Here is a 15,301-nt window from a genome sequence, read left to right as displayed (position 1 = left end):
CCACCAAATTGACAGCATGAGCTTTTTTTGTTCTTTTCTGCTTTCGATGTGGTTTGTGCTGGTTCATCGTGTTTGCTTTATGTACAAGACCCATTTTTCATCACCACTGATGATTATTTTCAAGAAAGAGTCGCTTTCATTTCGTTTAAGGTGCATATCTCAAATGTTCATTCTGACAGTAACTTATCAAGCAATGAGAACCACTTATATAAACACACCAGATCTTACCAAGGCTTTTTTAAGCCCACTGTTTGATGACGGTAAAAAGAAAGTGGTTTGAGGTCTTGCAGTTCGGTGCAACTGGACAACTGATGACTAGAAAAAGCTGGTGTATAGAAGAGCTTTAAAACGATATGCACTTTGTTACTACAGGCTGCTTTTGGAATTGGTAAGTATGCATTTTGAGGTGCACAAGACCGTCATAGTGATTGACAGAAGTGTCCTAGAGTGTGCTACCATAGGCTGGGTTTCATGGTATCCTGTAGAGAGGGCGTATACCTACACAAGCAACACGTCCGGAGCTCCGGTTAACCTCCATTGAAGAATGGAGCAATTTTCCATATGGATATGTCCATTTGCATGAGAAGTGTTATTCAGAATTGAATTTAAGAATGTTTTAAAGGAACAGAATGTAGTCAAGAAAATCGGAGCTCAAATATTCTGAGAAGCAACAAATGAAACAAAAATCAAAACTTAGCAGTCTCAGTGACATAGAGTTTTCACTCGCTAAAGAATTTTGAAATCATTATCGACGACGAATCACTTTTTACTTTGGAGACTATTTATTATTGTCAGTTTGGCGAGGAAATGAATTCAGAAGTGTATTCTAAAACAAACAAAGTGTTGGTATGGTTGGCGATAACTTCTCGAGGTCGTTCTTTAGCATATATTTGTTTTTTTCCTACTTATTATGCAAAGGACGTTGTAGGAGCTTTAGCAGAGTTGAATATTCCGTAGTCTACTAGACTAGAATTTTAAGTGAGGGCCCAATAAGGACCTTATTAGGTAATTCCGCAACTCGGCAAGGTAACGGTCAGGATAACCTGAGCAGGATGTAACGCAGATGACTAATGATCAGATTTACCGTTTAGTCCTTGCTTGCCTCATAAGATCCTTACCAGCATTACCTTATGAGATGCTGATAAGGATTACTTTACATGGTTCTCATCAGGATTGCCTAACATATTCCTGATTAGATTTTCCTCCTGGTTTGTATGGGAATAATATTACTATACTTGATTTATTTTGTGTATCCCAATTTTAATTTGTTGTACAATTAGTAATTTGTACAATACAAAATTTTATATTTCCAAAGCAAAAGTTGGGCGACAAAAACACATCTAGACCCTCATAATCTTGACATGGAATGTTCCTAATGTGTCTCAACTAAAGTCAATTGAATGATTTGGCGAAATTTAAAACTAAACTTATATCCTGAAGGTTGGAAAGCAACCACACATGAAGAATTTTGAGCAAACTCCAGATTCAGTATTACATAATAATTTGATGCAACATTTAAAAAAAACGGATGTCGATTCAGTTATATAAAATGTGTCTAATTATAGTGTAGTGATTAGTGTTTTGTAGAATAAAGTGCAAATAATTAAATTGAAACCAACAGTTTTCACGAATTTTTCGTCCCCACACATATAAATCAACAAATGGTTCATAGGATTATCATGCAATAGTTTCCTAATAGTCGAAAAATAAGCTGCATTAAAAACAATTTCCAAAATGATCGGGATAGCTTGTATCATCAATGAACCATCAATGAAAAGTGAGTAGATTATAGTATTTAAAACACACTACTTATCATTCTCAATCAATATTTTGATCCATATTTTTTAGGAATGCATCGAGCGCAGGTATCTTCAATCCCTTTATTTAGCTTTAAATTTTTATTACCGTAAATGAAAGAAGAAAAATTATAAAAGAGTTAACAAGAGATTGACAAAGAGTTAATACTCTTTCATTAGTGTGATTATAGTCATAGTCTCCTAGCCTAACCTAACCCAACCTAACCTAGCCAAGACTTGACCTAACCTAACCTAGCTAAAACTTGACCTAACCTAACCTAGCCAGGACCTAACCTAACCTAACCAAGACTTGACCTAACCTAACCTAGCCCAGACCTAACCCAACGTAGCCAAGACTTGACCTAACCTAACCTAGGCCAGACCTAACCTAACCTAGCCAAGACTTGACCTAATCTAGCCAAGACTTGACCTAACTTAACCTAGCCAAGACCTAACCTAACCCAACCTAACCTAGCCAAGACTTGACCTAACCTAACCTAGCCAAGACCTAACCTAACCTAGCCAAGACCTAGCCTAACATAGCCAAGACTTGACCTAACTTAACCTAGCCAAGACCTAACCTAACCCAACCTAACCTAGCCAAGACTTGACCTAACCTAACCTAGCCAAGACCTAACCTAACCTAGCCAAGACCTAGCCTAACATAGCCAAGACTTGACCTAACTTAACCTAGCCAAGACCTAGCCTAACCCAACCTAACCTAGCCAAGACCTAACCTAACCTAGCCAAGACCTAGTCTATCCTAGTCTAACCTAACCCAACCTAACCTAGCCTAACCTAGCCAAGACCTAACCTAACCTAGCCAAGACCTAACCTAACCTAGCCACGACCTAGTCTATCCTAGTCTAACCTAACCCAACCTAACCTAGCCAAGACCTAGCCTAACCTAGCCAAGACCTAACCTAACCTAGCCAAGACTTGACCTAACCTAACCTAACCTAGCCACATAATTCTTAGGTTAAAAGGTTTTTTGTGGAATATTCAAAATATGCAATATTTTAATTATTTTGAACCTAATTCGAAAAATGCACTCATTCTTAGAAAACATCATATCGCACCCCAACATTTTTTAAGACCTAACTAGTATTATGTATAGTTGATAGTACCTAAGTTGCATAAAATGATTTTTTTTTAATCGAAATGCATTTATTGATTGTACTTTTATGAATGCAATGAAATTTTAGAACTCGATTTTGCAGCATTCCAAAACTTATTAATTTTAAGGATTGTAATTTGTTGATGACATTTGATATCGTTATAAACTTTTTTAACGAAACAATCGTCAGACAGTGTGTGCCACCTCCTAAAACCTAACCTCGTAATTTTTAATAAATTAAAAATATTATCTAGTTAGTTAATTCCTATTTCCGTTGTAGTACGAAGTGCATTCCCCCGTGCCTGTGCGTTCGGTGTTCGCGAACACCAAATAGTTGGCCTTGAACGAGTGCATTGCTTTCAGAAGAGACTCCTTTTTGTTTTTGGACGGCCGCCGTTTGGCAACGGTCAACAGCCCGGCCAAGGTTGCTTCATCTTTGGCTGTTGTTGCTTTTTGCCGGTGTTTGCGCCACTCGCACTTTAAGTTGGGCTAGGACAGCTTGTAAGGGAACTAACCTATCATAAGCCGAACTTGCGTGTCGATCGAGGAGGGGGTAGAACGGCAGAAGGCACCACCAAAACTAATCAGGGCCGTATCGCTTATAGAAACCGTTGTTAATAACGTTACAATCAATATACTTAAATAATAACTTCAATTACTATAAAATAGTTTGGGAAAATATATCACGAAATTCGTACTTTGATAAATTGATTTTGGAAAATATAATTATGGTAGAAAATCGCACAAATATGGAAGCAGTAACAAAAATTTCTAATAGCAAAACAAAAACAAATAGAACAAATCACAACTTTTGAATATCTTGGAACAGTAACAAAAGACGCGGTATAATAATCGAATAATAACGTATATAATAATGTTCAATAAGAAGAAGGTATTGAAGAAAGTTCCAATATTAATGATGAAACAGGTGATTAACACGTTGAGTTCTGATGCGATCCATAGTCCCGCAACTGAACTTTCCCCACAACCCAGAGTGGTCCTATTGAACGCACGACATATTTTTCTTCCAAACCTCCTTCACGGCCCAAAGGATCGTATTTAAATATATTTTACAGTTAAGTCCGACTATCCCGGGTAATTCTAATAATATTTGATTACATTTTTTAACTTGTGTTAATCTTTACATTACTTGTACCTATTTTTGTTAATATTCTTTTTCAGGGTATAAAAAATATATTACAATATAAATATAACATTGAAAAATTGTTGTTGCAATCTGAATTCTTTATGTTTTTCGCAAAACACTTATTACAATAATGTGGTTTTCCAAAACAAACACTGCAATAATTTATTATTTTTTTTTTCACTTTGAATTTTACAATAATTTTTTCACTAGAACTGGGAGAAGTTTTCGCACTTTTTTTATTTCAAATAAGTTTTTTTTTCTATTTTTCCTTGGATCTACACCACATATGGAGTGAAAATGGCACAAAAAAATTTTTGGGCCCAGAGAACAGTTTATAAATTATGGTTGGGGTCGACCCCCTAGAAAGGGCGAACGCAAAAATTCCCTTTTCAATGCCAGGAATAATGTTAAATTGTTTCCCTTTAAAAAATTACTTATTTTCGGGAAGAGTCAGTAGTAGCATGGTTATAAATCTGGTTACTAATGGCCTCACCCATATTTTGAGCGTACTGAGACAAAGCCACATCAGAAATTTATTAAATGAGAATGAGGAAAATGAATTATGAAGTTCAATGAATTATTCGTTACAATTTCAATTATAATATTTACATATATAGAAAAGTGAGTGATTGCTAGATACAGATCATAAGTCTATAAAAAGAAATTAGTTATCTCAAGATTAAATTTCATAATAAATTTAATTTTTGTCATAATTTTCCTTCAAATGGCGTGAAATTCAGGCTGCAGGTTTAAGCAAATTATCAACCCGGATGCAACTAGTGTAGAATTTTAGTGTGCAAAAAAATACAAGTCGTTTCAAGAACTTAATAGAAATAGACTTGCTTATGGCGAATTCCATCACCTTTATCGTGAACTTCGTAGTGATCCAATAAGATTTTTTCAGTTTCTAAGAATGTCTGTGGAAACGTTTGATTACATTCTGGGAAAAATCAAGCAAGAAAAATCAGTTATGCATGTTTATTTGTATGTTTATGATACGTTTATAGTAAATACAATAAAACGAAAAAAAAAGAACAATGCTTACAGTTGGTAATGGATGTTTTGCAATCCACAAGCTTGTGTTCCTGAAAAATATTCTGGAGACACTGAATACCCTAGCTGGTTTTGTCGAGGACCAATATTTCCCTGTTTTTTTTGTTTGGAGAGCATCTATCATAACATTTTGAAGACGTGCCCTCACTTGAAGCTTTTCCAAGGAATCAAATTCCGAAAAATATCTTAATAAGCTCACAAGAAAGTGATAATCCGAATTATTTATTAAATCGTCATTTTTATGTTGATCATTCTTTAATAATTTTTTTGTCTTTGTAGGAATCATTTTGCGACGTCATTTTATTAAAACTAGAACGTATAGATTGGTTGCACTTCGACTCCAAATTCATTTAAAGTCTATAGCCAGTCTGGAACGGCATCGCTCGAAGCTCACAGCTTGAGCGTTGCCGATGTGAACGCACACTTACAGGTCCGGTTGACTGCGGGTGGGTAGCAGTAGCGTTAAGCGCTACGTCCACTGAATGCGACCAATGCAAGCAATTTTGAACAGATTATAAGGGATCCAAACACCTGCTCTGCTCATATGTGTTCTTGGATGGTCGACCGAGACTGGTTAGGAGCGGTTAAAAGATTCTCGGTTATTTGACATGGATTTGCTTCCACTACTGTCTTTAGCATATCGTTGTCTAATTGGTATTACGAACGTTTTATGCGTTTTCGATGGCATTTATCGCGTTACTATCCTTACTAAACTCGAAAAGTATACAATTCTGGGAATGCTCAATTCAAAACTCAATAAAATTAATCTTGAGTGTCTTTTACATGTCATCAAGGTACAAAATTAGCAAACAAATCACTTTCGAGTCCATCAAATATCTATTTTCAAATCTTGTGTTATAATAAAAGCAAATTATCAACTTCCGACTGCACAAAAATGAAAACTATGATATGAAATGTTCATACACCCTCATACCAATCAGGCAAGTGCTCACCTTAACATTGGGTGATCCATCTAATCAATTAGACATAATCCACATTCATAACGAACAGAATGAACTTTTTTCCTAAATTTGTTGGAATTGTCCAACCAAGATATTCGTCAAAACGAATCAAATGGGTATAAAATCGAAGGGGTTGCATCGTTTATTTAATTACGGAGGTCCTTTGGCCATTTTCCCCATCATCAGATCCTGGTTACCATCTAGTAGTTTTTCGTTTGCATGAATTATTTAAATGTGATATTTATATGCAAAATGTGATATTTTTTTTATATATTAAGTGTTGGAATTTATCAATTTTCGATTACAAAAAAATAGCTACCAAAATATAAACCTTGAATCTCATCCTGGTAACTTGATGTTTATTTCGAGAACTGGTCCAAGTTCAAATACACACCTTAACCTTAGTCAACATAATTTCTCTTGGGCTGGTTATTTTTAACCGAAAACCTGAATGCACTCGATGCATTGTTTAAAATGCAATTCGGTGTTTAGGCCACACGCCAGCGGCGTCGTAAGAACGAACAGTTTGGTAAATATTGTTTCGTGCAGCAATAAACTTGAGTATGGTTACAGCTTTATTTGGAAAACACGCCGTTGCCTATAAATGTACTTAGACAAATATTCTATACCTTCACCTAAAATCCCTTGATTAAAAAAAAGAAAAATGTGACTTATGTGGAAAAACTCATGACCGAAATGCGTCAGATTTTTATTCGAAAGAAAACCCATCACACAAATAAGAAATCGAACCCACTTATGAAAAAATGTAGAACAGACCAAAGATAAATCAGAAATTGTTGTAGCAAACTTAGATCTTTAAAGAGTTTTGTCTATTCCACATTTCGATAATACACTTTCCCAAATATTACAATTTAACGGCTTATGGAGATGAAAAGAAATGTGCAATTGAAATTTCGTCATTTATAAGCAGGTGGTTGGGGCAAATCAACAACAAACTTAAAGAAGGGAGTCAAGTAGAACTCATTTTGTACTGTGACAACTGTCTAGGAAAGAATGAATAAAATAAAGAAAACAAACCTTCCTTAAAAACAAGCTTTTATTATTTGTTAATAGAATGAATTGAAAAGTTTAAAATAAACTTTTTATCATAGTCCTAATTTTACAAATAAAATCGTGTTAGATTGTAATGACAAGAAGAAAAAGAAGGTGCTAAATGTTCTTAATTATACCATCAAAATGTATGTATGAAGGCTCAAAGTTTTAAGCACGTTACTAAAAAAGGTGTTTTTTTCATTTTATTTTTAACTTTTTAGTACTTTTAACTCCAGATTTACTATTTTTTCCAATCGTTGCTGCTTATCAACATCGCTTTTATCAGTAATCTTCTCCTGTGGTTTCAATTTCGCCTTCTCTAAACTTCGTTTTCTTTCTTACCACGGTCAATTCCCCCAGAGATCCATTTTATAGACGGATACGGGCTTCAGTACAACAGTACACGCCCTGGTACCCTGAAGCGCAACGTTGATATGAAATATTTATACACCCTCATAGCATTCAACCCTCGGCACGTGCTCACCATGGAATTGGGTCATCCATCTAATCAATCAGACATAATCCACATTCATAACAAACAGAGTAAAATTTTTTCCTAACTTTGTTGGAATTGACCAACCAAGATATTCGTTAAAACGAATGAAATGGGCCCAAACTCGATGGAGTTGAATCTATTATTTAATTACGTAGTGCCTATGGCCATATTCCTCATCATCAGATCCTGGTTACCATTTAGTAACAAAATACCAGTCAAAACGAATCAAATGAGCCCCGATTAGAAAGGGTTTGCGTCGTTTATTCAATTACGGACATCTTCCCTATCATCAGACCTCGACTACCATCTAGTAGCAAAATACCAGTCAAAACGAATTAGATGAGCCCAAACTCGATGGGGTTTGCGTCGTTTATTCAATTACGGAGTTCCTTTGGACATTTTCCTTGTAATCAGACCCTGGTTACCATTTAGTAACAAAATACCAGTCAAAACGAATCAAATGAGCCCCGATTAGAAAGGAGTTGCGTCGTTTATTCAATTATGGAGTTTCTATTGGCATCTTCTCACCAACCGGACCTTGATTACCATCTAGTAACAAAATACTCTTCAAAACGATACGAATTAAATGAGACCAAACTCGATGGGACTTGCGTCGTTTATTCAATTACGGAGTTCCCATGTCCATATCTCCCATCATCAGATCAGCACGATGTCTCAATAATATGACGTCGTCATATGATTTACGAAAAATTTCAGCTCAATCGGAGACCAGGAAGTGGATCAAATTTAACTTGCAAGATTTGATTTCAGACAGCATGACAGGTGAAACTAAATAAAAGTTTGTAAACTAGATGCCTGTTCGGAATACTCTACCACAAATATCAAAATTTGTGAATGATCATCTCCATTGAGTTCAAGTTTTTATTGACTGGCAGCCATCATTGTGACCAGTAGTTATATCTCTCGCAGGAACTAAACCGAATCCATTAATTTTGTTTAAAATGGAATTTTGGAGATTTATAAGTTGGGAAGAAAAGAAAATAGAAGGAAATACCGACAAGTAACGAATAGAACATTTGGCGAACTTGAACAATAGGTAACGCCGAAAGAAGTACGGAATATCGTATAGAGGAAATTTGCGGGAAAAGGATGATAAAAAGAAAAAACCACAAAACTAGATATTGGAGAGAAGAAATAAGGAAAATTGTGTTACAGAAAAATGCAATATAATTAATTATAGAAGCCAAGAAAATAAGGAGGCATTCAAAACCATAAGAAACAAAGTTAAGAAAGAAATTGAAGAAAATTTAAGGAGATATTTGTAATAATATTTAAAATGGATCACAGATATCAAAAATAGCAAATTTCCGAATACTTACAAAGCAGGTTTTTGATTTCTAGTATATGTTCCCAGTTATTTTTCCGAATAATTAATAAACGTTCCGCTATTTTCACTTTATAAATGATTAAATGAACTGATATTCTTATGAAAGTTCTTGAGGTATCAGCGAAAATAATCGCGTTACTCCATGTAAATTTCCATACCAAGAAGGTTGCGTTGCTCTTATTCATTTGAGTCGAGTTTTGGCAAGAAACAAGGTCACGTAGAAAGGCATTGTGTAGATTTTATGATTAGATTAATTATTGTAGGTCACTTATTATAAACTGCTGCTTCGGCTTTACGGAAAACTAATCTTGATAACATTTTTAGGACAACGCCATATATCATGTTGGCGAAGTTTTAACGGGCGTGGTGAATATCGCGATTTCCTTGATTGGTTTGGATGAAATAAACGTTTTTATTAATCCAGTTAGACAATTCGAGGTCACGGGCTAATTAAATACATCGTAATATTTTTTTTCACTTACTGATTTTGTTACAAACAGGTGCTGAATCATACTACCCAACTTTACATTAATAAAATAGTTTATCTGATACTAGTACCAATGAAATTCTTCGAATACTATTTGTTAAGGGTAAGACTTCGGTTGAGTAAAATAAATATTTTTAGAGATCGTATAGAGTCGGATATTTTTAATGGTGAACATACTCAGAACTTGTTCTTATATGAGTACTATCTGAATTGTTTACAGATACTTGGAACACTCATCAAAGAATGGAATTGAATCACGAACTTTTCCATGCAACGATTTTCTATGTCTTTAGACGTGGATTAAACCAAGTCTGCGGATCAAGTCGCTTCGATTTTTAGTGATGAAGCACCATCTCGAACGCACCGGTATGTCGCTGGTTTTTCCAGTTCAATCGTGGTTGCTACAGGGTGAATTTCGTTGGAAGTTGAAAACATCGATGCTGTGCGTAAACTGATATTGCAAGATCGTCGTGTGACGTACGGTGAGATTGAGGCGTTAGTTCCACTCGCATAAATTCAATATTGTATGGACGTTTGGCTTTTAAAACTATTTTTACCCTTCGAAGCAAATGGTTGCCTGTTTTCTCGGAATAACTAAACTCCTTTCCATTAGAGCAACGAAGAACGCTCAAGGATTTGTTTGTTAGAAGTATTCGAAAAAATTAGGGAAACCAATTCGTTTGGTACACCATGATTCCTTCTTATTCCCACCAAAAAGCCATATCAAATTATAAATATTTGTTTTTATTTGTCTATTTCAAAACTTAAATAGCAACCCCTGATATTTCAATAGGGGACCGTCTTCTGAGTCGAACTGTATAGAAAATTTTCTGAGGAAACGACCTCTTAAAAACAAAGGTGGATTTATAAACATATATATCCACCTTCATAGGCAATGGCGTTGGCGACAGCGTCTCTGCACATGCGCCACATAACCATAACCCAACCTAACCTAATGTAACATAACCTAACCTAACCTAACCTAATATAACCAAACCTAATCTGACATAACCTAACCCCAACTAAAATATATTGAAGTTTTGAGAATACATAGCTGATGAAAAAGTCCAATTTATTCATGAGAAAGACATTTTAAGGTCGAAAGTCTGTATACTCGCGACGGATGACAGATAGCAAGGCCTGACAAGACGTTTGTGGAAGAAACCTTTTGCTGGTCGCCATTGAGCCTCAATGCGTTGAGTGTTGGCTAAAAAGTAGTGTAACCATTAAGAAAAACCATAATTTTTTTATACGTGACGTGAATTGAATGAGATCCTGTCAAAATAATGGGAGGGGAGGGGAACGTCCTGATTGCGATGAAGTTTTTTTAGGGGTGGTAACGCGACGGGCTTTCTCACTTGAGCGCTATTTGTTTTTGTTCATATTTTTTGTAAGACAAACCTGGTAAATAAGGTGTGCGAAATGTATCAAAATAAAGGAGAAAACAACTACTTTCCTGGCTAAAATCTCGACGAATATTGAATTACAACCCCAGAGCGTGATGTAAACCGACCTTTTTATCGATATTAACATCCCCAATGGCAATTTCAAAGAGGAGATTGTAATCAGTTTAACTAGTTTCGACGTTATTACGTCTTATCAGAGTGGTTTAACAGCCTTAGTTCGGGCTTGAAAACCGAACTGAAGACGACGTCAAGGAGCGTCGCATTTGGTATATGTAGTTAAACATTTCCCAGAGAACGCTATCCTCAGGTAATAATCTAGCGTAGTCGAGGATGGCCCCACTGATATAGTATATAGTACGCCACTGATTATTCGGTCCTTCCATTTTTAATAAAAGTTTTGTTGTATACCGGAAATAATTAACTTTTTGTAGGTTCTACTTTTTTATTTTATGCGAATCCCGCATTGCCCCTATAATCTTAATAACATCCTTATCATCGAATTTAACCTTTTTTCGATAATACTTCCCAACGAGCGTAGTGTATTATATTTACGATTACGTTATCAACATCGTATGAAACCAATAAAGTCGTTCCGAGGAAAGAAAATTAACGAAAACAATAATAAAACCATCCATTAATTAGCGACATTTTACGCTTTTTATCAAGAGATAAAACTTCATTATTAAGAATGTAAAAGTAGATGTTCAATGAATATTTCGAAATGAAACGTTGGAAAATTTTGAGAATTTATGCATTTTCTTGTATGTTTTGAAAAAAATGTATTATTTTTGATATAGAAATAAACATTATTGTTGTTTCTTTGAATGCGTGTATCGAGCGCATGGTGCTTTTAGCGCACGGATTATACAGGATCGAGCGCACATCTGCAGGTATCTTCAATCCCTTTATTTAGCTTTAAACGTTTATTACCGTGATTAAAAAAAGAAAAATTAATTAATACTTTGTTATCAATGCGGTTATAGTCATAACCAAACTTTTTTTTGCCTCGCAGTTGGCTGTGCAATGCTGCAAGTTTCTGTGGGACTCTCACTTCACTAACTGTGCTCCTTGGAAGTTGCGTACGCCTGGAGGACAACAAATTGTCATATCATCTGAACCTAACCTAACTTAACCCAACCTAACCTAACCCTACCTACGGTTTTTCGTTATGTCTTGGTGATAATAGTTATTCAAAAGTTCGTATGTTTGCCTATCTCTAGGACTCACTTTGGCAGATAAAATTTTCTTGTGCGCTCGTCGAACGATCTTTCGATTTCGACACAGGTAGTGTACGCTCGATGCACGTGCGCTCCTCGCAACCAACGTTTCTTTTGCCTCTTTTAAGATATTAGTCTTACTACAATTTGATTAGGTTAGGTTAGGTTAGATTTGAGTCATCCGCAGTGACGTAGCTACATCTACCAGCTAGTTTCAAGGCAGGTTGGAATCACAAGATCAGAAGCTACCCAAAAGTCTTCTGAAACATCTCTTTATCAATAAAATAGAAACAAGAAGATGGTCGCTTTGTTATTATTAATATTATGAAATGAAATGGGAGACAAAAAATTGTTGATAAAAAGAATATTTGTTCACACTCCAAGAATCTCTTATCGAACTAAGAATAAACAACAATAAACAATAGAGAAGATATACCAAGTTGGAAACGCTCGATCCTTGATTATATTGTAGGTAAATCAGTGAAAAAATGCAGATCCAGTACATGAAAAGTCATCCAAAAGAATTTGTAATATATAGAAATGTGAAAGGTCCCCGACACTGCCACACGATCAGCAGATTCTAATGAGCAATAAATAATATTCACATTGTCATCGGATTCCAAAATACGGATCAAATTCATTCATTCATTGTTTTGCTGGTATTCATTGTTTAAGTATTGATTTGTCTGTAAAGTTATTGTCGTTTATTGTAAATAAAGTATTTTTAAAAAAGTTAAAAGTGTCTCGAAGAACATTTCTATATACCTTGTTAAAAAAGAAAAGAAGAGTAACTACCAATCTATGCATCTTTTGCAGGAGAGCATTTTGTATGAAAGACAATGTCAAAATCTGTATAACCTGCTAATTTATACTTAAAAATAACTATTTTATTAACTTTGAACAACTATTGTAAATAAATGTTGGTTTTTCATTTACAATGGTTTGCATGAAAATTGGCCCTGACATCATACTTGACGATTCCTGTGTAAAATGACCTCCTGAATCCAAATATGACCTCAATTTTCCTCATTACCCTCCGTGCGGATAATCCTCTACTTATTTTTTACATTTCTCAACTTTTAGCCATTGAACATTCGAAAGCAGGTCATCCAGCCGAATCCTTGATAAAATTAGTCATTAAAAGTTGATACTTCAGTCAGCAATCCGGATTTACAAAATATTACTTTCTTCGTGAATGGAACAGCCGAGCCCGAGACAAACATTACAAACTGGCATTTGCGAAACAATTTACTCTTGGTCAGGAAAACGTCCCCTACGATCATTTGGTCCCGAAGAAAAATATTCATTTGCAACATTTGCGCATCAAAATCTAATTAAAAACATATTTGCTGGTAGAAAATATTCAACTTTCTTCTGCCTTCCCAAAGTCCAAAAGAAGAACTAGGATTGGAAAATTTACAGTGTTGAAAAGCGAGCAAGAACAGCTGGAGTTCCAGAATGGTCTCAGAAGTACTTGGTCTTACCTAGAGGTGGCGATAGTTGCTTGAAAAATACCACTGTTTTAGAAAGTACACAGCATATATTTCAAGTTTGAAGCCACCAATTTGTTTAGCCATCAACATTTTCAGTGTATTGTAAACATGAGGTAAAACATTGGGTAGCAGAGGTTAAACAAGAACGCGAAGACCAGCATCCACGAAGCGGTACTGGATCATCGTTGACTGAAAGTACGTGAGCTAGCAGATGTAATAGGCATTTCTAAAAGCGTGGTACCACGCGTAATAACTGAAAATTTGGACATGAGAAAACTGTGCACAAGATGGGTGCCGCGTTTGCTCACAATCGAACAAAAACAGCGCCCTGAAGATGTTTCCATGTTTCATAACCATCGATAAAACATGTAAAGACCGTTCTATTTGCAGGCAAGTTCATGGCGTCGGTTTATTGGAATGATGGGTGGGATAATTTTCATTGACTATTTTGAAAAAGGAAAAACTATCAAGGCGAATACTATTATGCGAGCTTATTGCAACGTTTTAGCGAAGAGATCAAGAAAAAATAGCAGCATTTGGCTGAGAAGAAAGGGTTGTTTCATCAACATAATGCACTAGCTCACAAATCTGTGATTTAATGGCCAAAATTAATTAATTACACTCTCTAAAATCATGCAAAACCAACGTTTCTATTGAATTTTTTGCTGAATTGTATGTTATTGAAGTACAAGCAAGAGTTGGGAGTAAATGTTTAATTATATTTTTTTTTACTTAAATAATAAGTGATTATCTAATAATTTCATATAAATATATGGTAACTTTATACTTTTGGCTCTAGAAAATCGAAGAATCATCTGATTTCGACGAAGTTTTTTTAAAATCTTCGTTTATACGACGGATTTATGAACAAAAAATGGGAATAAAAAAATGAAAACTTGGGTTAGGTTAGAACAAATGTTCACATTTGGTCTGTGGAGTTGGGGCGAGTACGACTTTAATTTAACTTTACTTTCACACAATTTTATATGGTTTTTTATTAAAAAAAAATTACGTGATATTTGTTAAAACCCCCTCTCTCCCCCTAGTGAGATTTGGAAATATTTAACTTGACGTGATATAAATAGAAAATCTGCAAACACCATTACATACTGTACAAAATTTGCAGAAAATTTTATTTAAGACAATTATTGATAAAAGTTATAATTAAGCCACCAATTCGGTGATTTAATTCTTGATAAAAACTACTAGCGGGTGCTAGTTAGTATGCTTGTCTTTGTTGCGATGATCGTCCTGTAGTATACGCAGAGTTCACAGGAAGGAAGCTCGGTGTATATATTATTTCCTTTCGCTCATAATGCTTTTCGCTTCTGTAACGCATTAACCATCCGCTAGCTTGTTCGCGTATTTTCGCTATTCGCAAGGGCTTTACAGTTTCGAGTTTGGTGAGTGAGCAGGATTGGTTCGATTTTCATTTCACACAACTACACCGATTATATTATTTCGATCTTTTAAAAGATAACGAACCTGCAGATAGACGACGTAGGAAAAAAAACTAGTTGTTTACAGCGTTGCCAATATTTCTTCACTATTAATTATGATGGATAGATAGATAGGCTATGAATGCGTGATTGTTATTAATGCGCGAAATATTAATATCGTTTTATTATTGTTTCCTTTCAATATGAAAAAGTCTAAGCAGAAAATTGAGAAATATCACAGATAATTAAAACTCTCGTATTGATCAAAAAATGGAACATTTTCGTGA

The sequence above is a fragment of the Diorhabda sublineata genome, chromosome 7 (assembly GCF_026230105.1).
Source record: "Diorhabda sublineata isolate icDioSubl1.1 chromosome 7, icDioSubl1.1, whole genome shotgun sequence".
Lineage (NCBI taxonomy): Eukaryota > Metazoa > Arthropoda > Insecta > Coleoptera > Chrysomelidae > Diorhabda > Diorhabda sublineata.
Note: the sequence above shows the minus strand (reverse complement) of the source record.